General features: G+C 42.4%; 1 protein-coding gene and 1 pseudogene across 1 annotated transcript in view; one reads left to right on the top strand and one right to left on the bottom strand.

Annotated features, from left to right (window-relative positions):
* Positions 1-26628, top strand: part of LOC134212138 (thyrostimulin alpha-2 subunit-like) — a 125668-nt gene that overhangs the window by 1835 nt on the left and 97205 nt on the right. The window lies entirely within an intron of this gene.
* On the bottom strand, positions 1922-25581 carry LOC134215991 (thyrostimulin beta-5 subunit-like; annotated as a pseudogene).

Here is a 26628-nt window from a genome sequence, read left to right as displayed (position 1 = left end):
TTGACAGGTCTCTTGCTCGATTGGCTGCTGTTTTTTGTTTTCGATTTTAAAAATAGTTAGAGGCTTAAAAAATATGGTTCTGTGAGAAAGTTACTAAATAAAGAAGAATCGACTGAGCGAATTTTTTTTTTTGACGGAGCTACAAAACTACAGGTTTATATTTTTTTATTTATTACTAGACTAAGGCCGGTGGCCTGTAGTGCATAGAAGTCTTCTCCATTCAGCACGGTCCATGGCTGCGTCGCCAACCACGCACCTGATCATCCACCTTGCTCGCTTTGCACCTCACCTTCTTGTTCTCATCGTTCGTTGTCGAGAACCATTTTCACCGGATTACTATCGACATTCTGGCTACGTGCCCTGCCCACCACAGCCTTCCGATTTTCGCAGTGATAACGATGGATGGTTCTCCCAACAGCTGATGCAACTCGTGGTTCATTCGCCTCATCCACGTACCGTACGCCGTCTGAACCCACCTAGCTGGTACGCAGCGCTTTCCTTTCGAAAACTCCTGGCGCGTTGGTCCTTCACGAGCATCGTCCAGCTCTCGTACCCGTAAAGATATACCTGTCTAATAAGCGTTTTGTAGATAGTCAGTTTGGTACGACGGCGAACTCTATTCGATCGGAGCGTTTTGCGGAGTTCAAAGTACGTACGATTTCCTGCCATGATGCGTCTCCGAATTTTTCGAAATTTCGTCACCACCAATACAAACTCGTGGTGGGTGGCTTACGTTGTCCTCTCTCGAGCCTCTTTCTATCTTTACTTCGTCTTCGACGTGTTGATGACTTGCCAATACGTTTAGCTTCGCTTTTAGTCTGATGTAGGCTCCTCCATCCTCTCAAAGTTACGTGCTCCATCCTTGTAGCCAGTATTAAGGAATGTTATACCTACATAGTTAGCACAATCGAGTCTATGCTCTTTCTTGTACTTAGGGCATATGAAGCCATTACGAAGGCATTTCTTGACCCTCCCTGCGTTCAAATTACCTCCAGTTGGGTGTCTTTCAATTTTTTCGTCTAGCTTATGCGCAAATTTCTCCGCAAAGCCCTCGCCCGACAGTCGCTGGAGTTTCAGCCGCATGGTTCCCTTACGTTTCTTAGATTTGGTTCTGGCGATGGACAGCCTTACGAACACTTGGGAGGCAATCTCTGTATTTGCAGCGCATATTACCAGGGTATTGACCATGCCGCTTACGCATGCGAAGAGCATCGTGGCCCCAGATGTGGGCTAATTGAACATCTCTGGGTCCGAAGAAAACAACGGCAGCCTATTAGAGAAGTGTTAGCTAGCCTTAAATTTGAACTCATGTCTCTTATCCATCAATTTTCGAATGTATCTGATGTTAGACTGTAATTATTGTCCACCCATCCGCCTAAAACGATATGTAGGCAATGCAATATACTAGCGAACATTTTTTGCCTTTTTCCTGCCTACCTACTACTCGCAGTGGAATCAGAAAACGAACTTCAAACAATGTTCGTGAAGCTTCGCAACCTCGGAACATGTTTCTCACGGATGTTCAAGCAACAACACACTGCTCGCTGAACTCAATGAACTTAAATGAACATAGAGCTTATAACGGCAGTTTTGTACCAGACGTAATTGAATTGGTAGACCAGTTCATATGAATACAGGAAACGCTTTTTAAAACCCAGAGCAATCAATTCGTGCACAGCTTGTTAATCATACTTATGGGATCTGGACAAGATTGGCTTCCTTGGTTTTTGTACCAGGTGTAGTTGATCTGCCATTGATAGATCAATAAATATAATCCAGAGTCTTTTCCTACCCAAAGCTGTTTAGGGTGATGATGGAGAAAACGTCAACAGGCAGAAAAAAAAACCAAGTGGATCGGATTTGTCTTCAACACATACTACATCCATGTAGCACGATTCAAACGCATATTCCTGTAGTCAATTGCAATTACTATTATTATTCACATGAAAGCACTAGGATACTTCGTTTTGGCCACCATTGCAAATGTCATTTCAATATCACAAGCCAGCGAAATTAGTTTTATGCGTACTCCGACTCAATCTCCTCGTCATCGATCTGGAAGACCTTAGTTGCTCCGTCCGTATTGAGCTGCTTCGGTCCCTCACAGCTGGTATCCATGCTAGTGCAGGTCTGAAAAAAAAGATTTAAAATTACGAATTAGTATTAAAATAAAATTTTATAATTATTTTTTCATTTATTTAGTTTACATCTAAACACATAACACTGAATCAACAATTTGACGCCACAATACACAGTTCGAGGACGCATCTCTCCATCCTCGAATGCGCACCTGGTCTGCCCACCACGCTCGCTGTGCTCCACGCCGTCTCGTACCTGGCGGATCGGAAGCGAACACCATCTTTGCAGGGTTGCCGGCATTCTTGCACCATGCCCTGCCCATCGTACCTTCCGGCTTTAGCTACCTTCTGGATACTGGGTTCACCGTAGAGCTGGACGAGCTCGTGGTTCATTCAATCGAATTAATTTTATTAGTTTGTGTTAATTTCTATGCCTTTTCTTCCCCTCTGCTTCAGAATTTACCCATTTTTGATAAAACACAGCATAATATGGCGTCCAGAATATGATTTGAATAACATGTTATTTGAATTACTTCTAAACGAGATGTCATCAAGATAATCGAATAACATGTTAGAAATGCAATGTTCACATAGTATAAGCAAGTATAAGTAGCCTAAATTGTTGGGGTAGGTAAAGAAAATTCACAAACGTTGTGAGTTGTGACCATATAATCTTTGAATATTCCCAATCAATCAATTAGCGACCGTACCCAGTAGATTCTTGTGGTTGGTAACTTCAAATGAGGCATATGAGCATAAACAAACATAAAAGGCGACGCGAGACTGAACACAACAGTTAAGGTTCTTACAAACGAAAAAAAGGATTTTTCAAATATAATTATAGCCCACTTGTAATCCCACAAGAAGCCAGCTGCTACTTTATTTTATTGCACTGAACATACATAAATAACTATTTTGTAGACTATGTCCTATTTAAATATTTGAAATACCAGTCAAATTAATCTTTATTTCAGAGGCTTGCAGATCCCGATACCGTAATGGTACTCGAGCTATTTCAGTCCCAGTTGACAACCGCAGTGAGTTCCGGTGACTACCGATCATGGTTCAATTTTCTACCATCCCGAAGTGCTCTAGAACTCCAAAGGACCGTGTTTTTTTTTCTTCCTAAACAATGGAGGGGGAATCTGCTCAACAGACATCCTGGGTTGTCCAGGAAGTGCGGGGTTAGGGATCACCTCAAACAGCAAACAGGGAGGCAGAACTACATCCCCGACCCTCGCCGTTTCCATTGCCGCCAAGCCCATAGTCCCTTCGTACAACCAAGTAATGCTTCAAAGGGGGAGTCCTTGTAGCACCGAACATCGTAACTCGCTTTTAGAAGAACACCATGGTATCGTGCCAGCGCGTTGCCGCTTTCCGGGTGGCCTTACCGCCCTATGTCCTCGGAAGGTGGAAGGTCAACTTCGCGCCTGCTTCCCTCTGCACGACTGGATGATGATGCCGCTGCACCCCAAATTGACCTTTCTGCGATGGGCCTATTCGCCAGCACACAGAGGCTTGCCGACGCGGTGCCTACGCCTGCCCCAGCCACGACGGGCCCTTTCCGTCCTCGGGCTCGGAACCCTGATTGACCGACGCCGCGAAACGACGATACCATGTTTTCTTCACGCGGCCACTGTTCGATAAAAGGATCGGTTCGACCACAGAGCATATCCACCGGTATGACCCATGAAGCCGACTCCGATCCCTTGGACCCCTCTTATTTGCGCCTGAACTAGCCTCCGAGGTCCACGCGCACCTTCTGGTAGCTCGAGACGATTTGGGCGATAGCCGATAAAACGGCGTTCCAGCCAACTTCATCTTCCATCCTCCGAACTAGGTTGTCCAGGGTAGTGTCCAGACCACATGTGGCAAGCATGTGATCACGCATTGCGCGAAAACGTGAGCACGAACAACCTTGTTCCGCCGTTTCCTTTAAACCTGCGCACACCAAACACTCGGGCGAGGCCGAGCAAGCATCACGCTTAAACGCCGGGCACATCGAACCCCCCATGGGGTGCTTGCTATTCACAGCTTTGCTGGAACAAATCAAACAATTGGTAGGGTTCATGCAGCATTGCCTTATGTCCCTCAATCCGCAGCGTCGGCAGAGATTGCTTCTGTCAGGGCCTTTGCGTCCCAGTGCTTGTGCCCCGGTTCCAGGCTTGAGAAGCAAACTTCGGTTGCTCGTATATGCCCACGAGGTACCGACCATCCACCTTGACGCTCCCTAACTTGACTACCTTGGAGGCGTCCGCTGCAGATAGCCAGATGATATACCTGCGTCCCTGCCGGACCTTTCCGTAGCCGAACGGCTGCGGTGGGCGTCTCCACTTCACACTGTTGCCGCAGTGCCGTGACGAGCTCTTCGACTTCGGTGATCTCGTTCACGGTCCAAAGGACCGTGTAGAACAACCTAAGGGTACACAAGTCCCGTGGAGTATCATCCGTAACCAGAAACGTTAACACCAAGCCAGCTAAACTGACTGCGATGATAAAGCATTACATAATCCTAATACACTAGCGCGCCAGAGTTTTGGAAATGGTGGGCTTCAACATTTTTTGGCGTAATTGGCTCATTTATAATTTTGCGTCGGTAGTAAGAACAAAAATTGGAGTAGTAATCAGTCAAGTGATAAACCAATTTAAAAATAAATTCAGGCGGTTTCAAATGTTACGAAATTTCAATTGCTACTTATCGACTAAAAATTATTTATTAATTTATTGAAAAGGTCTCTAGGTTTTTTTTTGAGTGTTGTCCAAAAACTTCCATCCTGGTCCTGAGAATATCCGACTGTGATCACGATATTTTGTGGGATGAAAGCAATTCCAGAGCCAAAACTGTGTTTGACTGTCTAAATTTTGAATGTCTCAAGAATTCCTAAGGAACTAACTTCTGACCAAGGATTGAATAAAAAAAGATTAAAAATACTCTTACTTATCATTTGTTTAGGGAAAGACCGTTTGGCCGAATACCGCTCAGCCGAAAGCCATTTGGCCGAAGGCCACTAGGCCGAAAGTTGTTTGGCCGAGTATATCATTTGGCCGAACAGACCATAAGGCTGAAAGTTATTTAGCTTAGCTTAGCTTGATTGACTGTACCCATAGTTGCTAGTCGTGATTGGCCGAGAAACAACAAATAATGCACAGCTCACCAATTGAATAGTTTTCTCGGGACTAGAAAGCTATTCTCACTGTACATACTTCGGAGTTTCTTTAATTCGAGACCATTAACGATGCCGACCACGTCCTCATGGTCAATTAGGATAAGGTGAGGAAAATTAGTTCGACACTCATTGCTACAAGAGACCAAGGAATCCTCCGCATCTCCAGGAACTCCATGTTATTTGGGAAGGAAATATATTGTAAATCGCCTTGGTAAGCGACTAATTATACTCAATCCAGTTGAAACCCGAAATTGGGGGCTAGCGAAGTTGGATTTTTCTCACAATCCGTACGTTAAACCCTTCGGAAGTGGTGCGCTGAATAGCGCTTCGCGATATGAAACAGCGCACCATTTCCGAAGTTAGTGTTAATAATTTTACTATACGCAGGTTGCCAAATTTTTTATGCCTTTGCCGCTAATTTTTTCTTGTTAACATTCCACTTTTTCATATTTTGTACTAATTATGATGAAATGTGTGGTGGGGATTCTGAATCGCGATGTCCTTTAATTCACCACATCTTTCCTATTCCCATTTCCAAAACCCAAATCTGACGTTACAATGTGTGTACAGTTTAACATTAAAGTGGATTGTTCAGCATAAGTAACAAATGATCTACCGATGTTTTCGCCCTATGCGCTTCATGCTCTCAGGTCTTGCTCTTGAAAATTACCGTAAAGCACGTGGCTTCCAAAATGGACGATATGTGGCTTTGTTGTATAACCATTTAATCACATTTTCATTAATAAATTATGCAGGTTTTCTTAATAAGCTTTGCAGTTTTTGGATCTCTTTATTTAAGTTTGTATGATATGCGGAATGCTTCGAAAACGTTTAAATAAAAGGGTCGTACTTTCATTCCAACTTAATGATAATTGTATGATATTCCGATTTTAAAAGTACTTTGAAGGTAGGCTTTGAAGGCAATGGAAAGGAGGAAGTCGGTTATTTTTCACACTCCATATAAAAAAACTGTGAGAGCGTGATTGAACGCCTATAGACCTATAGGAAAATTCCTCATTTTGGGATTTTGAAAGAGTTGGATTTTGAAAAATGTTTTAAGAATTGAATGATAAACACTTCAAAACCTTTTTGAGATTTCGTTAATAAACTTGATACTGGGGCGAAAATACGGCCGTCGCCTGAGTCACTTCGGCTTTCACAGGAACTACAATATATTTACTGTGAAAATTCTTGTAAGTTTGTGAGTTAGTTAGTTAGTAACTCGCGCAAAAAAATATTGCGTAACAGTATTTATCAATTTCCCTAATCGATTTTATATTTACTAATACTCAATTGTTTCAAAAGCTACAACCGGTGCAAGATGCAATCAATCTTTATCACAATACAATAAAATCTTTGGAAATACCGCAATTTGCCACATTAACAAAAAAACATCGAAGAAGAAATCGATTAATGCAGTTTCTCCCTTATGATTTTAACCACGAGAAATATTGGAATCATTCAACTATTTTTTTAAAATTAGAGTTATTTTTTTATTGTTGTATAAGTTTGGTACTACTCATTCGTCCATGAAAGAACTTTTCTCCGATCTCAACAATAAGACTAGAAAAGTATCTGTTAAGTTACAAGAGACAGATTTTGTTAAACAGTGATATTCATCTGGACTTGTAAGGACATTCTACTAAAATAATTAGATCAACTGTTTTGTGGTATGCTTGAATAATATCCAATTTCTATTTTGAAAAGCTTACAAAAGAATTATCTTTTGAACTCTCATTGACTGGATTTAGAGCATACAAGTATGGGATCAATAATACAGTCCCATCAACAAGAGTACGGACCGGAACCATCGGCGAAGACCACTGCGACGAAAGGACTACGATTGAAACTCGGTTCGTGGAACTGCAAATCTCTCAACTTCATCGGAGCAAACGCATACTCGCCGATGTTCTCGTGGACCGTGGATTTGGCATCGTAGCGCTGCGGGAGGTTTGTTGGAAGGGATCAATGGTGCGAACGTTTGAGGTAATCCCATCTACCAGCTGCGGCGCTCACGAGCGGAACAGCTTTCATAGTGATGGGCGACATGCAAGGCGCGTGATCGGGTGTGGTCAACGAGAGAATGTGCAGGTTGAGGATCAAAGGCCGGTTCTTCAACTTCAGCATAATCAACGTCCATAGCCCCACCTCCGGAAGCACTGATGATGATAAGGACGCATTCTACGCGCAGCTGGAACGTGAGTACGACAGCTGCCCAAGCCACGACGTCAAAATCATCATGGGAGATTTTAACGCTCAGGTTGGCCAAGAGGAGGTTTGAACCGACTAGGAAAGTTCAGCGCTCACCGGCTGACGAACGAAAACGGCCTACGACTAATTGATTTCGCCGCCTCCAAGAATATGGCCATTCGCAGCACCTACTTCCAACACAGCCTCCCGTATCGGTACCCTGGAATCCCGCAGACAGAATCACTCGACCACGTTCTGATTGATGGACGGCACTTCTCCGACATTATCGACGTCAGGACTTATCGTGGCGCTAACATCGACTCTGACCACTATCTGGTGATGGTTAAACTGCGCCCAAAACTATCCGTCATCAACAATATTCGGTACCGACGACCGCCGCGGTACGACCTGAGCGACTAAACACCTGATGTCGCCACTGCATCGCGCAGCATCTCGACAGCGTTGCCGGAAGAGGTGAGCTCGATGGGGCCCTCTTGAGGACTGCTGGAATACAGTCAGCAGCCATTACGACGCAGCGGAGAACAACGTCGATTATGGGTGAAGTCGACGGAACGATTGGTTCGACGAAGATGCGAACAGATTCTGGAGGAAGGACGCAGCGCGGCGCGCGCTGCAGCAAGGTACCGCAGAACGTGGAACGTTATACGGAAGCGGAACACAGACCCGCCTTTTCAGGAGAAGAAACGCCGCCTGGAAGCGGAGTGCGAGGAGATGGAACAGCTGTGCCGTTCTCAAGATACAGCAAGTTCTATCGAAGCTCAACGCATCCCGCAAAGGCTTCGTGCCGCGAGCCAGAAATGTGCCGGGATAAGGATGGGAGCATCTTGACGGACGAACGTGTGGTGATCGAAAGGTGGAAGCAGCACTACGAGGAACATCTGAATGGCGCTGAAGCAGGCAATGAAAGTCAAGGCAGCGGAGGAGATGCTACGTCAGTTCAGCGGACGATGAAACCACAGCCCCTTGAGGGAAGTTAAGGATGCCATTCAACAGCTAAAGACCAATAAAGCGGCTGGTAAGGATGGTATCGGGCTGAGCTCATCAAGATGGCCCGGAAAAGCTGGCCACTTGTCTACACAGACTGACAGTAAGAATCTGGGAAAACGAACAGCTACCGGAGGAGTGGAAGGAAGGGTTATATGCCCCATCTACAAGAAAGGTGACAAACTGGATTGTGAGAACTTTCGACGATCACCATCCTAATGCCGCCTACAAAGTGATATCCCAGATCATCTTCCGTCGTCTGTCACCATTGGTGAACGAGTTCGTGGGAAGTTATCAAGCCGGCTTCGTTGACGGCCGCTCGACAACGGACCAGATCTTTACTGCAGCAAATCTAAAAATGCCGTGAATACAGGTCCCAACGCACCATCTGTTCGTTGATTTCAAGGCGGCATACGACAGTATAGACCGCGTAGAGCTATGGAAAATTATGGACGAGAACAGCTTCCTGGAAACTTACCAGACTGATCAAAGCAACGGTGGATGGTGTGCAAAACTGTGTGAAGATCTCGGCGAACACTCCAGTTCGTTCAGTCGCGCCGGGGACTAAGACAAGGTGATGGACTTTCGTGCCTGTTGTTCAACATTGCGCTAGAAGGTGTCATGCGGAGAGCCGTGAACAGCCGGGAACGATTTTCAACAGATCCAGTCAATTTATTTGCTTCGCGGATGACATGGACATTGTCGGCCGAACATTTGCAAGAGTGGCAGACTGCACCCGCCTGAATGAAGCAACAAAAGTTGGACTGGTGGTGAATGCGTCAAAGGCAAAGCACATGCTTGTGGGTGGAACCGAGCGCGACAGGGTCCGCCTGGGAAGCAGTTTACGATAGACGGGGATACCTTCGAGGTGGTCGAGAATTCGTCTTGGATCCTTGCTAACGCTGACAACAACGTTAGTCGGAAATACGAAGGCGCATCATCTTGGAAGTCGGGCCTACTACGGGCTCCAGAAGAAACTGCGGTCGAAAAATTCGCCACCGCACCAAATGTGTCATGTACAAGACGTTAATAAGACCGTAGTCCTCTACGGACGGAAACATGGACAATGCTCGAGGAGGACTTGCAAGCACTCAGGTATTCGAGGAGGTGCTAGGACCATCTTGCGGTGTACAAGAAGACGGTGTGTGGCGGCGAAGAATGAATAATGAGCTCGCCCAGCTCTACGGCGAGAGTATCCAGAAGGTAGCTAAAGCCGGAAGGGTACGATGGGCGGGGCATGTTGCAGAATGCCGGACAGCAACCCTGCAAAGATGGTGTTCGCTTCCGATCCGGCAGGTACGGGACGACGTGGAGCGCAGCGAGAGATGGGCAGACCAGGTGCAGAACGACTTGGCGAGCGTGGGGCGTATTCGAGGATGGAGATGCGGCCTCGAACCGTGTATTGTGGCGTCAAATTGTTGATTCAGTGTTATCTGTATAGATGTAGACTAAATAAAAGAATGAATGAAATGAATACAGTCCCATCCGATTTTGGCAACACCGTTTTGTCTACCCCGATTTTGGCAACACCGTTTTTGAGCATTTTCTTCCCGATTTTGGCAACCACCTCGAATATTTTTTGATATCTTTTTTGGGTTAAAATCATTTCATTAATATGAAATAGGATAAACAAAACCCAAAGTGAATGTCATTAAGGTTTATATGCGTACTAGCTTTATGTACCCGGCCTTGCTCGGAATTGCCAGTTTGATTCGCAGTTTTTTTTTCACAATCGGAAGAATAAAACCAATTGGTCAACAGGATAATTGCGTTATCTTATCGATACTTCATCATTTGATCAAAAGAAGGCAGATTTCATTTGAAAACATTGACTGATTTTGGAAGAACGAACCATAATCGCCATATTCCGGGCAAACGTCTATTTCTAAGAAGGACAAACATCCACCGATGCCTTATTCCGGGCAAAAATCTTTTTTAAAGAAGGGATCACATTCACCATCCAGAAGGAAACACATTAATCATTGCTTTTTACGTTGGGCAAACCATGATTTCGATAAATGGTTGAATTGATCGATAACTAAACAATACAATAATGGGTTCAGAAGTTAGTGGGCACACACACAAAACACAAACATTGAGTTTTATATATCTCGGCAACTTATTCAAAACGACGTATGTGATTTTGTAAACAAAGATGCATACGTCGATTTGTCAAATATGATAACCTCCCGCAAACCAATACAACGAACATGTAGCCGAAACCTCCCCTACCTATAGTGGCGATGATTGCGTGGGAGTGCTATCAGATTGCAGAAATCAACGTTTAAATTTTTGTTTACAAAATCATATACGTCACATACGTTGAATAAGTATCCGAGATATATAGATAGCTATATGTATCCGGCTTTGCTAGGGACTGAAAAGTAAATTATAGAATTAAAATGTCAATGCTGTAGCACGAAACCCACAGAGGTAGATCTACCGCTCATGAAATTGAACCTTTGTATCAATATATTTTTATATCTTTGTTTGCCCTACCTTTTCAATAAACATCTTCCAAAAATAGAGAATAAGTAGTACCAAATCTGGTTGGAATTTATCCTGGGAGTTACACTGAATTGCTCATTTTTAAAGACAACCCCTTCCCCATAACTTTCCTTTCCAAAATGACCCTCCACCTTCTTTGTATCTTCTCCTTAGAATAGAAAATGTGTCTAATTTGGCTGAAATTGGTCCTGGGAGTTGGGTGTTACACTGTGCTCTTTTCTAAAGACCCCCTTCCCTTACCCTCCCTTTTCCCAATGATCATCCACCCCTTTTGTTATTTTCTCCTTAGGATAGAGAATGTGTGTACCAAATTTGGATGAAAGCGGTCCAGGGTTCAAAAGAAACTGAATTGCCTGTTTTCTGAACAATACCCCTCGACCTCCCTCTTCCCAAATTACACTTCCATGTGATCGACTTCTCTTAGTGAATATGTGTACAATATTTGGTTGATATGGTCTGGAAGTTGGGGTAACACTGGTGCTCGTTTATAAGACACCTCCCCATACCCTCCCTCTTTTACAGAGCCACCCACCCCATTTTGTATCTTTTCTTTGGGTGAGAGAATGTGTTATCAAATTTGGTTGAAATCGTTGCAGGGGTTCAAATTTACTCTAAATTACCCGTTTTCAGACAATACCCTCCCTCCAGACCCCTCCCCTTTCCCAAAATCTCTCAAGATTGTTTCTTATAGTGAATATGTGTACAAAATTTGGTTGAAATCGTCTGGGAGATGAAGTTACACATAATTGTTCGTTTTCTAAACAAACCCTCCCCTTTCCTAAATGACCCTCCCACCCCCTTTTTAACTTCCCTGAGGATAGAAATGTGTGTACCAAATTTGGTTGAAATCAGCCAAGTGGTTCAAAGTAGTTAGCGAACATACATACATAGATTGGTTTTATATATATAGATTGTGGGCTCTGTCCATAGTGGCACTTCGGCCAAAATAATGAACCCCACTTGTGTCACTGCTCATTGCAAACAATTTCTAGTGAAACTTTTCTGTTCTTCTTATTCACGTTTTCTATGTTCCTATTCTACTCCCCTTACACTACCCTAATATAACCAGCCCACCGTAGAATGTAATATTTTTTGGCATTTTAACTTGATTTTTTTGTCGGCATGCTTAATCACACCGTTGTACATGAGTACAACACTAATTAAGTACGCTTGATATACACAATGCACTGGATACCAGTGTGATCCTAACAAACACCTGGACGGATCAATAGATAATGATTAGCACATCCGATATAGCAACTTATAGCAACCTAGTCGTTTTACTCATCATCCTGCGATTTATTTTAAGACACTGTTGGCTTTTCCAGTTTCCTGATGTCGCAATTGTATACAGTCTTTTGATTCCTGCGTATGGTAACAGTAAAACAGTAGGGGAACTGGGGAGGACGCCCGTTAAGGAAAATGCCATTTTATCAATAAAACCACCATTTCAGCCAGTTTTCATCAGCGCATACTAAAGAACAGCATATCTGCGACTGACTACCGATGACAGATATCTATGTACATTTTATTGCACAGAAATTTGATTTTAAAAGCCCGAAAAATTTGATTTTGAAACCATGCGGGGTGAGATGCGCCAGTGGATGGGTTAAAACGCGCATGTGTTTATCGTACTGATTTTCATTTTAATTGCCTACATTAAGGCAATTAACCAGATATTTCACTGTTTCGGTCATACGAAATGAGCATATGGGCGTACTGCCCACACCGACCTCAAGTTTGAAGGCCCATCAAATCGTTTTAAGACCAATTTTGACGACGATTTCGTGTGGAACATAAAGAACACGAGTAAGCAGCATGCTCATGGCTCAATTTTCAATTTACCAATGAATAACAGCGATAGAAAGACTAAATTTCACCGAGCTAATGCATCAAAACACAAAAATCATTTTTCGAGTTTTTCATGTGTAACTAGAGAAAATCATGAAATATATGTATCCAATGCAATATTTTCATTGATTCATCGTATAGACTATTTAAAATAATCACAATGGGGATATTTAACCTTATTCAGGCGTGGCGCGTTTTAACCCCTATGGGCGTGTTACCCCCACTTCCCCTAATGGTAACAGTTTGGTAGCATGTAACAGTAGACTCGCGAGTGTTCTGTTTGTGATGGCGGACTGTCAGTAGTGGAATACCTCCTTAAAGCTCCCATGAGACCGCAGGTGTAATTCTAACTCTTCGGTAGGCAGTGGTGCGTCATATGGTTTTATTATTATTATTTCAGCCACAAGCCGGAGTGGCCTGATCAGCACATACCAGTCGTCTCCATTCAACACAATTCATGACTGTAAGTAAGTAAGTAAGTCACCAGTCACGAAGTCTACGGAGGGTCCGTTAATCGTCGTCCAGCTGATCGATCCATCTTGCTCGCTGTGCACCTCGCCTCCTTGTGCCTGATGAATCGCGGTCGAGAACCAATTTTCATCGGGTTATTGCTCGAAATTCGGAATACTGCTAAACCACTGCATCTTCCATTTTTTGCGTGTGAACGTTCATTCGCTTCGAACAGCCATCCAGCATCATTGCCCACTAAAGATAGTACGCTAATTTTCTTTCAAAAATTCCAGTGCGCGTTGGTCTTAGCACGAATGTCGTCCAAATCTCGTGTACGTTACTACCGGTCTAATAAGCATTTTGTAGGGAATCAGTTTGGGACGTCGGCGAAGTCTATTCGATCGGAGAGTTTTGTAAAATCTATACGTACGATTTCCTGGTTTTATGCGTCTCTTAATTTCTCTGCTGATATCGTTATCGATACCTTACCAGTGAGCCCAAAATAAACGAATTCTTCAACCACTTCGATTTTGTTATCATCGATACAAACTCGTGGTGGATACTTTGGCCTTCATCTTCGATATGTTGATGACTAGTCAGTCCTTTGCTTCCTTTTCAGCTTGATGTGGCTTCTTTCATCTTCTCAAGTCACGCATGAATATCTTGTCGTCGCGAAACCAAATACAGAACGAACTTCTTGTGGACAGAAGTGTCTGTCAAATGTCTTCCGGCCTCCACTTGACACTGTCACGCAGCGCAAGAAGTGAACATTGTGCTCATGACCCTGAAATATTCCTTGGTTGAGGGCCAGTTTTGTTAAACCGTGCTATGTCGCCAAGAATCGCGCATAGAACTTTACTCTTAAGCACACTGATCACAAGCAAGTATGCCTCCATGAATGTCCATGCCAATGCATTCGAAAATTTGAGTTTAGTTTCGGCAAACTGTTTTCATTTTGTAATAATCTCTGCATGTAAAAGTCCTCTCTATTCAGGTCGGTCCACGACTGTATTTCGCCAATCGCTATATTCTTCCCAAATCGTTCTCCACTTGTTCGATATATTTTGAACGTGGCGTATTTAACCATCTTGTAGTTGCTATTTGTGAGAATTTTGATAATAACAAACATGATTTCTCGAAAATCCTATTTTATATGAAACGCTAAGATAGATTAGAAACGTCAGAAAGGATATGTTTTTCATCACCACTTTTTTGCAAGGACGTGGCCGACGCTAATGTTAATTTGAAATATTATTTATTATCATTTTTTATTTGAAACTGGCAAATTAGTCTTCTAATCGTTTGATTACCATTCTTAAGTTTATTCAATCCTGTTTTGACTCGATCTCAGGTTATGAATAATATCGCACAAATGTCTATTATAATGCACGTGCTATTCAAACATACTCCACATACTTTTAGTACATATTCTAAGTATATAACTTCATCATGCAAACAAAAAAAATGAAATTTTGTATGAAATTTTTCCGTTTTGCAACATCCCATTTGGCAACTTAAAATCAGGTCGTGTTCCAAAATCGAGGAAGAGACTATATACTTTTCAGAATAATAGCAGAGGCCGTTTTCATACAAAATGGTCAACTTGACAAGCTGTAACTGTCCTCATGACCGATTATTTCGAAATTTTGGCAGTGAACTACAATATGGTGAATTTTACACATACTAAGTATATTTTTTTTTCGAATGACGTGTTCAAAAATTACGCACTAGGTCAAATTGTTCAAAATAATAGCAGTTTATGTTTTGGAACTATCAGGAAAACAATTAATTGGAATATTATCAATTTGAATTCAGGTGCTGCGAGACAGTAAGTTTATAATTTAAAAAAATATAAATTGTTGAATTTGACATTTGAATTGGCCAACATATCAAAAATAAAAACTGCTATTTTTTTGAACAATTTAACCGAGTGCGTAATTTTTGAACGCGTCATTCGAAAAATTGACACATGGTGTGTAAATTTCATCATATTAGTTCACTGCAAAATTTCGTTCATGGTCATCAAATGAAGTTACACTTCAAAATTGACCATTTGTATGAAACGCCGTTGCTTATTCTGAACACAGGTGTACGTCAACAGTCACATTATTGTTTTTTTTTAAATTATGGTCGAACAGAAATATACTTTTTTTAAACAATCTTGTTTTTTACTTTTAAACGCTTTGCAAACACGTAATTAAATAATGACAATGGAAGTGATTGGCATTAAAATTCTGAAAAATCCATATTATTTGGGCATGGCTTTTGCAACATAAGTTTGATACTTTGCCGAAAAATTTATCAAAGAAGACATATGATGCAAGGCGGAATAGAGGAACATGTGTACATAAAAATTTAGTATTTTGATCGATTTTAAAATTTTCTGGGGGTCTGGATTTTAAAATTTTAAAAGTGGTCTGGAAGACAGCCCCCTAAGACATAAACATTTGGCCGAATAGAACATTTGCTCACTTCCGCTTCTACTGTATCGATGTAGCAGCGATGAGCAAATGATGATGAGTTATTTGTTGTAGTGTGAATCCTTAGTGGTTCATCAATCCGTGTTTATTGCCGTGGTCGATTGCCATTTATCTGGGTGTCAGTTAGAGTATGCCTCAGAAAATACATTATCATCACCCGATGATCACGATGAACAGAGTCATCCTAAAGTGACGCTCACCAATCACCATGCATCTTCCAGCGGCATGACGAAGCGTGGGGGGGGTATTGGGAATGTAATATGGGATACACACTTGTGGTATTCGTACCATGGTACAAGGCGACAAGAAAATAATTTCAAGGCTATCTTTAATGAAGACAATAATTAATATGGCACTCAATTCAAGATTTTTGTACCATGGTACGAATACCACCCGCAGATCATCCGCCTATAAGACGGACGTATGATCAACTACGCAGATGGCGGACGTACGTGAGGAGGCGAATAAACCACGAGTTGCATCAGCTGTTGGGAGAACCATCCATTGTTTAAACCGGGAAAATCGAAAGACTGCGGTGGCCCAGGTACGTAGCCAGAATGTCGAATAGTAATCCGGTGAAAATGGTTCTTGACAACGATACGACAGGATCAAGAAGGCGACAGGCCACTCCGGCCTTAGTCTGATAATAAATAAATAAATGATCAAATACGATACTACACCAACCTTTGCTTGAATAAGCGCTCTATGAGCTCCTACTGTTTGTTGGGTTTGAGGCACCCTGGTCGCTGCTACTTGTTGACACGCAACCGGGCGACAGGGAGGGTTTGCGGTCTTCCTCAGCTACACAACAGGCGCATGCGGGCTAGACAATACGCAAAACCGTTGTCACTTTGCACGGGTCTTCCTTCGTCTGTCTGGTGACCTCTGGCTCGGTCCTTGATAATCCGATGCCTCACTATTTGCCGAGAAATACCCAGGAGATAGATGACTACTTTTCGACTTATCCCTTTTACTGTTCTAGCCCCGACTGCCACGCTGGTTCTTTCTGATTCCCATTTAACCTTTGTATCCCCATAGGATTTGCCTTCCCTACTCCACTAACAATTATTTGATGTGAATATTCTCTGCCTTAGGTGCTTCATGCAAGCCATACAATTTTTTCTATGGTATTGGGTTAGGAAAAGTACCGTATACATACTGTCTGATAATCGTCGTCACATTAGCTGCCATAGCTGGTCTCGATCGATTGCGTCATGTGACATTCGTGACATTTTTGCAATATCTGGCGTCCTTAATCACCTGGTTCGCGGTAAAGCGTTCATGATACTCCACCTCCACCCCAAGAACTCTTTTACCCACCGCCAAACCTACCACATCCTGTGGCAAGCCCACATCTCGTAAACGATAAAGTTGTTTTGCCGAATAGACCATTAGGCCGAACAGACTATTGGGCCGAAAGTCATTTGGTCAGAAAGGGTCATATGACCGAAAAGGGTCGTTTGCCGAAAGGATCATTTGCCAAAGGGTCATTTGACATATATTTGTCAAGTTAGCCTGATATTACATGTTGGTTTTAATCAGTCTATTAGATGTCAGGATAAATTTGACAAATATTTGTCTATCAAACAGTAGACTACATGTTTAAGAAAATCCCAGTTTTCAATATTCAAATATTTATGCTATGCATAACACTCAATCGGTGATTGTTAGATTTTCTATGACCCTATCTTCTAAATCACCCTTCCTGCCAGATATGTTTCAGCCTGATATCACAGACAAACAGACGTAACACTTCCCATTTCAACATCGTTCACATGTTCAACGGTTGATTTGAAATACATCTATTGCCGCGATTGCCAAGAGAGGCGCTAGTGTTCAATCGCTTTGACATTTGATTGGTGTATATGTTGCTGAATGCTTTCTGTGTTGATGACGATGATGATGATGATTGATATAGATGTATGCGTTAGGAGCAAACGTCAAATGGGAAATAACCATGGCCGACTCTGTCTCTCGCGATTCTGATAATAGATGGCAGTAGTGTTTTCTCAAAAACGAATGACGATATTTTTTCGAACAGTTTGCATGAAGAGTTACGTCTGTTTGTCTGTGCTGATATTCCATGTTGGTTTTTAATCAGTCTATGAGATGTCGGGATAAATTTGACAAATATTTGTCATTATGGCAAACATTGGACTACGGGTTTAAGAAACATCGGTTTTTCATTTAGCACAACGATTTTTTTTTTCATTTAAATCATCATTTTCATTTAGCATAATGCGAAAATGCTAAAAGCATTCGCGATAAAATTTGGACTCACAACATTGAGAATAAAAACGATGTATCAGTTTTGCAGACAGTGCTCACTTCAAATAACTTCATTCCTTATCAATGCTTCGATGTATGCGCTAAAGTTGGTGACGTTTTAATATTCGAAAATAGTTCGTGCCGGAAGATTTGGCCTCTTCTGTAGTATTTGTATCACCATCCAATTCTTCTGGTGGTTCCCTTCTTCTTCTTCTTCTACTTCTTCTTATTGGCATTACATCCCCACACTAGGACAGAGCCACCTCGCAGCTTAGTGTTCATTAAGCACTTCACGTTATTAACAAGTTACCATTTACCAAGCCAAGTTACCATTTTGCATTCGTATATCATGGGCTAACACGATGATACTTTTATGCCCAAAGGAAGTCGAGGCAATTTCAATCCGAAATTTTCTGAACGGCGGGAATCAGACAGCCACCCTCAGCATGGTCTTGCTTTTGAGCTGCGCGTCTTACCGCCCAGCTAAGGAGGGCCCTGGTGGTTCCCTAAATCCGTTTTGTTCCAGTCGATGGCATTCTCGTTGTTGTCAAACTAGCATCAAACTATTTCAAGACTCTATGACCAGCGCTAACATAAAACAATAGCTTTTTGGCGAGATTTCGAATCGAAGGGCCTAAATTTCAATAGCGGCTGCACGCAATTGAGATTCTCACGTCCGAATGTGTGAGTGGCGATAAAAGGAAAACAAACACTCCTAGATGGTGCAACTCAGCAAAGATTGGGTAAAATGGTATATTTCCATATATTTTTTGACTCTTTTGATATCATTGTGATGACCGATCATTTTGAGGTTATGAGCAGAAGGAAAACAAACATGTTTTACACATGACGAATTGCACATTAGTGTGCGAGCGCTAAACGTCACTCATCTCTATTGATTTTCAAACCTGCTCTCCTTCCACACCATTATCCATTAAGTACTTGTAATACTAATAAATAGAACATTTTCTGATAATACAGACATACGTTCATCGCTCTACGAAAATGTAATTCTTTCATTTAGGGTGTCAAATTGTCATTGAACAAGCCTTAGATTCTTATACAAATATTAAATGAAACCTTACAATTTTGCAGCCTTTCTTACATATTTTTTTTGTGAGCTTACATTTTTGTATAAAATCTAACAATTTCCATATACCCAGTTCTGATACAGGTTTTGGTAGGTTCTCATACATAATTGTTAGAAAATTTACCTCGCTAGTTGTGTGTGTAGGTTAATGTTATATTATCGAAGATAAAACCAGCATGTTTTAATATTACACAGGATTCTGTTTTACACGACTGTGTGACTTCAATTTACCCCCAAAATTTTTGCAACATGTTTAAAATCCTGAATAAATCAAGAAAATCATATGATAATTAATATGTGTAAATACTTAGGATGAGTGCAAAATTGAGAAAGAAAATTGTAATGTAAAAACAGAATCCGTGTGATCAAGATTACTTGAGAATATACATTATTTAGAGTCCTGTAAGACTCAAATAGTAGTTAAGTTGGCTGTCCTGCAATTTCCCCATTATTATATGGTTCATTTGAAAATTATGGAACTGTCACTTTTAAGTGTAAATTAAATTAAATTCGGCAACGAGACAGAGCCTTTGAGTAAGCATATGATGGAGTAGTCTAGTAGACAGATAGATAAATCAACAATGCTGTTGAATATATCAATCAACATAATCATACTTTTGTTGAATGAGTTAAAACCATTTTTTCCAATCACAAATTTCCACTTTCGAGGTATTTTATTTAAAAGATAGGATCGTTAGGTCACTGTCGCAGAGATTTTGAGTTTCAACAAAATCTAACATCATAGTTGTAAAAGTGTCACCAAAGAAACACAAATAAAAATATTCATACAAACTCTTTCTTAATTGCGTTATCACCAACCTACCCTGACAACTGCGATTTCGGTTCCATGTACTCGTACAATTTGGCTTCCGCATCAGCCTCCGGATGACAGTGCCTCAGGGTGGCCGAAACCTGGTTCTACCGGCGTGCATACACACCGGATGGTGGGATCGTTGTACAGGAAGCGCCAGTCGGAGATTTCATTTGAATCGCACCGCCAGCGGCGACACACGCTCACGTGGTCCCAACATTCGCCTCCTGCTATCCGCCTGCGATACATGTAGAGTGAACACGCGCTTGTGGCAGCCATGGCATAGTGCCTTCTTCTCGAACGGAAGGAATAAATCGTCGACGGCCCACGAGAACCAACCTCGACGAAAGCCACCGAAACTAGATTGATCCATGATGACTAACGAATAATGTTGCTCTAACGGTAGATTAACGTAAACTCTGCGAAGCAAAATCCCGTCCTAAACCCAGAACAGCTAATATGTTCCGTTCATTGTCCCTATCGGAATGACTACCGGTTGGCAGTTGGTCAGAGGTTTATATACCCATCGTCCCTGGAGAGAAAACAATGGCACAAAGCGCAATTCAGTTTATTCAATATCGCCACTTCACCCGCAAATAATGCTGCAAGGATTAGCTGATTCCTTTCTGGCACTGTTTTCTTCCTTGCAACAAGTAGGTATCATGGTTTAATCTGGATTGCGTTGAAGCATGGAATATGTGAATTATTCAAATATAATGGAGTTGTTTTCCGTTTGTTTCCCAAATATAAAATAAAACAATTTCATTACGTTGGTTTGATTTATGAGTTTATTTAAATGCATTTATGAATAGATAATTACGGATGACTAATGTTTATAAAAAAATTTTTAACCAGAATACTGTTCAATTATGTAGGTATTTATGACGATTCATTATGCTGCCGCTAAGCAAGTCTTGCAGTTGGCGCAACCTGTCTATTTAAGTTTAAATATGATAAATTTCACACAAAATTTCCGCATGAATCAGCAATATTTTCCAATGAGATAGTTACTTCATGAACAACTGTGATTTATTCAAACCTTGTTTTAGTATTGAGACAAGGCAAGGTAGCAAAAAGGGCTCCTTCTATCAAAATAATGACAACAGTTTTCCTTAAAATTGTTTCTTTTTTTTCCAATTCGTTTATTTGGTAGGCTCAGGCGTGTATAACCTTTACGGAGCCATGGTTCTTTTGATGATATACAATCAATATCATTATTTTTCAGTTAAGAGAGGGGGTAGAAGCCAGCGTACTCGTGGTGACTCGAGTTGTTAACAATGTTTAGGATGGACGGGCTAAGGATTTGGGATCAGGAATTTCAGTTCTCATCCGGGTTGGCGTCAGGGACGATGTGGCGTGTCGTCGTCTCGAGGAATGGTTCGACTGGGAGCATCTTCCGGATGGCAAGAGCTATGGGCTCTACGGAACAAAAAGCAGAGACAAACAACAAAAAACTTTAAAGAAAGAAAAAAAATTTAGATTTTGATTCAAGCACAAAAAACTATAAATGGCCTGCATATAGAACACATCACGATCTCCCAAAACACCTGCGAACTTCCCTGAAGGTTGTTTACCTCGGCCACAGGTATCCAATAATTGTTCTCTGGAGCGTCATTTTCCGAGCAGGACCAAACTACGTGATCGATGTCATCAACCGGCTCGCACCTACAAGTTGCTATCGACAAGGTTTATTCTGTACAGATGTGCGTTTAGTGAATAGTGATTAGACATAAGTCTCGACATCAGCGAATGAAGCCTCGACTTAAGTCCTCACCTCTGAACCACGCTCGCCAGAAACTTTGGAACTATGGAAATAGCCACCGTCCAAGTTCGTTGTGTGTCCAATTTTTTGCCAACTTTGAAGAGTACTCTGACGGACTAATGGGAAAAACTCGTTGCTCAGTGTTGTCTATCATAAACTCACCTTCCTTGCGCCCACCTTTGCCAGCGAGTCTGCCTTCTCATTGCCGTAGATTGAGCAGTGAGAAGGACCCAAACAAGGTAATCTTGAATGATCTTTCGACCAAAACACGCATCTGCTCTTTAGTTTGTAAGAAAGTAAGATGCGTGTAACAGTTTCATCGACCAGGGCCTCGATAGAACTAAGACTATCCGAGAAGTGAAATAATGGTCTACGGCTGATTGGAAATTATCCCCAAAGCAGTTAATTGCGCAGCTCAGCAACATAAACCGACACGGTTCCTGAAGTTTTGGAAGGTGGTTGAAGCACATTGAAAACACGAAGAGTGGATCCGTTGATGCGAGAACCATCATGAAATATCTGTTTTGCAATTGACATGTTCATATTTTTCAGAAAAAGTAGGGGAATAGATATTTGTCGAAGATGATCTGGTATTCCTTGAATAGCATGTTTCATGGACAGATCGTATACAATTGAGGAACTGTCGTTATGAAGTGAATCAGGGGGATTATACGGAAGACAAAGATCTGATGATTGTAGTTGAGATAAACTCTCAGGAATCTTGAACGACAGTTAGTTCAAGCATATTATCGAAGTTATTAGACAATGTGTTACTTGTTCCACATTTGATGAGTATTCTAGTGAGAGCTCCAGTAACTTGTGGCAAAGGAGTAGCTCAACAAGCACCTCCAGGTCTCATGTTATCGTTGAATGCATACAGCCAAGGGAATACGCAAACAACGATACTGAATTCGTTCCAATTTGATCAGGTGTCAATCAACTGCTGAGAGGAAGCAAAGGAGCCATACTCTAAAACAGAGAGAATAGTCGTTCTATAGAGTTTGATGAGGTCTTCCGGGTGAGCACCCGTGTTCGGAGATAGAACGTAGAAAATTGATCCTTTTCCGCATTTTTGTATCAAATACTCAATGTGGAGTTTCAGGTACATTTGGAATCAAACACGACCCCAAGGTATTTGAAGATAAAGATTGGTTGATGTCATCATTCAACACGAGGTTTCGATTGAGCAGGATCCGCTTCTTGGTAAACACAACCAACTGAGTTTTTGCGGTGAAAACTCGATCCCTAATGTCTGCCCAAACGGTCAGATTATCCAGGGTACTTTGCAATGGTCCTTGCAAGACACTGCACATGGACCTCTTAGAGAGACCAGGCATCATCTGCAAGTTGTCTGAGCGTGCATTGTCCTTCAAACAATTGTCAATATCTTTACATAGAAATTATAAAGCAAGGGACTTAAACATGACCTTGGGAAGGCCCATGTAAGCTATTTCTGGAAGTTGTCAGAGTGCCAGTGTTGAAGTTCATTTGTTTTTCTGACAACAAATTGTACAAGAAATTATTAAAATAGGGTACCCATTACTGTGCAGATTGTCTGACGACTCTATTGAAACTGAATCAAAAGCGCCTTAATTCCAAGAATACTGAAGCCAATTGCTCCTTGTCGCAAAGGCCAGTTGTATATCTGAAAGCAACGCTAGACAATCGTTTGTTCTTTCCTTTCAATCAAACTGAGTATTTGAGAATGCATTTTCTCGACCAATGGTCGATTCTTGAAAGGATCATTTTCTCCAATAATTTTCTCATGCATGATAGCATGGCAATCGGTCGTATGAATTGTGATTAGACGCTGGTTTCCCAGGCTTTTGAATAGCTATTACTGACCTGTCGCCATTCAGGTGGCACAATGTTGTACTCCATGAAACAGTTGTACAGGTCAAGTAATCTCTTTGCGATATCTGGAGGTTTTAGAAGATTGAATTTGATGTTATCGCATCCCGGAGCAGAGTTATTCGATGAAAGAAGAGACATGAAAGTTCCAGCATTGTGAATGGTCCACCCAAGAACCGGGATCAGACTGATTCTCGAAATAGCGGTTCTGCTGGTACGGAATCTGACAGACCTTTTTGCGAAGTTGAATATCCATCGATTGGAGTATTCTTCACTCTCTTGGTGGAATGCGTTCCGCATGTTGGCAGGCCGTTTTCCAAAGTGTTGTCATTGAGGTTTCTCGATAGTCCCTCGACAAAACTCGCCAGTAGCTACGTTTTTGCCTTGAGAAAGATTTTGAGTTTCTTTCAAGCCTCAAATCTCTTCAGCTCGACCTTCCGTGTTTAGAAGAAGCCTTGAAGGCATCAGATTTCTCAGAATACAACGTAGCATTCATCATCCATCCAGGGTGGCTGGTCTTCTATGACAGATGTACTTGGAACGCGTCGTTTCTGAGCTTCTAGTGCGCTTTTTAATAATTCAGTGAAATCGATTCATCAGCGGTGGAAGAAATCAGTTGATTCAATCCAATTTTACCGCCGATGCAAATTTTTGCCAGTCAATGTTCTTCGTGAGATCGAAAGACATTAACTGGCTCAGATTCTTACTTTTAATTGTGGTAACTATCGGCATATGGTCACTACAGTGGGGATCTTGAATTACCTTCCACGTGCAATCTAAGATGGTGAATTTGAACATAAAGACAGATCAATACGCTTTGTTGACCATTTGGTCCTATTCGAGTTACTTCACCAGTGTTCAAAATATTCAAATTGAAATCGTCACAAAATCATGTAGAGCAATACGTAACCATTCCTGGTATACCAGAGTAGCCTCACGTATGTCTTGGGCGATCACGTTGATAGCGGTCATGTCTCCAATTCCACCACAATATCGCTCTTCTTCTGTCATCCACACCCCATCGCCGTTGTGTATGACGGGGTTCTCCCATAGATTGGACCAAAACTGCGTGACTTCTCCAATCTCCGGAAGGCCCTCGCCAAAGTCGGCTTTGTCGTTTCGGATGTGGTTATAGAACTTCCTTTCGTTGATGTTGAACATTCGATTTTGCTTCTTCCTTTTCGAATATTTTCCATAGCGTTGCAATCGTTTAGCAAGAGTACTCAACTGCTGTGTCGAAGATCTCAGTTATGTTCGCCTCGGTGAGATCACTGAGTTCTGTGGGTTTCACAATTTCAAGCAACATTCCGAACTAGCCTGGTTGATCGATTCCCCTGCTTGTACTGTGTTAATCGGCCAACCCTTGACCGCAGTGTGGCGATGCGGGTCTCCAGACGTCGCATCCACGCGGGTTTTCGTGCTTTGGGGCGTGCGCGTCCATCACTCTCACCTTGAGGGCGCGTTCGCAATCCCAACGTTCTTACAACAGCCACTGCAGCCGAATACACGATAAATTGCAGCTCCTCAAGGTTCTCCACGGTTTCCAAGTACTGTGGCAAAATATCCTGGTTAAGGATGCTTACTGTACTCGTCAACCGATAGGAGTACTGCAACTTAAGTATCCGGTGTCGGGACATGGAGTCTGTCCCACGGAACTGTGTAACTGCTGTGCCCATATGATTAGCTAGTTCGTCCTTCAATTGCTGTCGTTGCAATTCCACTGTTGGTCCTGGAGCGGCGGGTGCAATCGAATCGCGACGGTTACTTGCGATTGATGCATCCAACCCAACAGAACTCCTTCTCGACATATCGCTCGATCTTGCCTCCTCCTCCTCTCGTAGTTTCCTCTGCACTTCCCGCTTAATGTACTCTACATCTTCTTCATGTGACATAATAGCTCTCTGGCGTGTGTACAACTTGTTCTGGTCAAGCTGGAGAGCAAACCGAGGGAATCTCTCATTGAACATCTCCAGCATCGCCGGTCTGCCGGACATAACCGTCTCCATCCTCGTGCAAACGTAGTTGCAACGGATCACGTACTGATTCATCTCCCTCGTCCACATGATCCATTGCCGTCGGCGGCCCGCTAACGTGAGTGATTGACGTCGATCAACCACTGAAACATCAGCAGGTGCAATGCCTTGGTGATTTCTTCTGTTGCCGTTTCTGTTCTGCCTTTGCGATACGGACTGAGACCGATGACTAGATCTAGGGTCGCTGTTGCACCTCTTCTTCCTCTGGCCGCTGGCCGCTCGATCTGCCCCCCGATCCAGGACCAGCTCCAGTAGGGGCTCCCTCCTCGGGTAATCGCATGGGTGATATTCTTCTCGATCGCAGTTCCATTTGTGGGTGTGCTTTTATTCCCGGAAGCAACGGGTTCTGTAAAGTTATTTAATTCTTTACAGTGCTAAATAGCTAGGTTCAAGCGCCAGTGCTCGCCCGAGGGTGGTTTTCATTGGTGCTTAGGAAACATATTATTATTGTTATAGAGTTTTGGCACTTCCTCAGCAAGCGTGCTGGGAATTTTCACCTACCCCGGCAATCTGAATGCCAAAGGAGATTAGGCTATGTGGATCTCATTCGCCGGTTGACTTAAAACCCTATAATAAACGTTTGCACCGGATGTATTAGTTATGGTGGTTCAGGAATCTTCTTACGATGCTGCAAGTTCCAAGAACCACTGTCTTTTGGATGCTATGGAGGTTATGAGATAGTTCCAGCTCTCCTAAGGATCTCAGAAGAGATTTCGGGACGATTCCGGTTGCTGAGATAACAACCGGAATTATACGCACGTCCTCCAGGTGCCACATCTGCTTCAACTCCTCCGCCAAGTCGTGGTACTTCGTTATCTTGTTGGAGAATGTTGTTTGGACATTATGGTCTAGCGGTACAGCAATATCGATGAGGGTTACCCGCTTCATCCTTTTGTCGTAGACCACAATATCGGGCCGATTGGCACGAATGAGGACATCCGTTATGATCTCGCGATCCCAGTACAGCTTCACGAAACTATTTTCCAGAACCGGGACAGGCACATATTTGTAGTAGGCGATAAACTGGTTAACCAAGTTGTGCTTTAAAAGCGAGCTGTTGGTGCACAATCTTGGCTACTTCGTT

This window comes from Armigeres subalbatus, chromosome 2 (genome assembly GCF_024139115.2).
Source record: "Armigeres subalbatus isolate Guangzhou_Male chromosome 2, GZ_Asu_2, whole genome shotgun sequence".
Taxonomy (NCBI): Eukaryota; Metazoa; Arthropoda; class Insecta; order Diptera; family Culicidae; genus Armigeres; species Armigeres subalbatus.
Note: the sequence above shows the minus strand (reverse complement) of the source record. Positions and strands in the feature narration are given on the sequence as shown.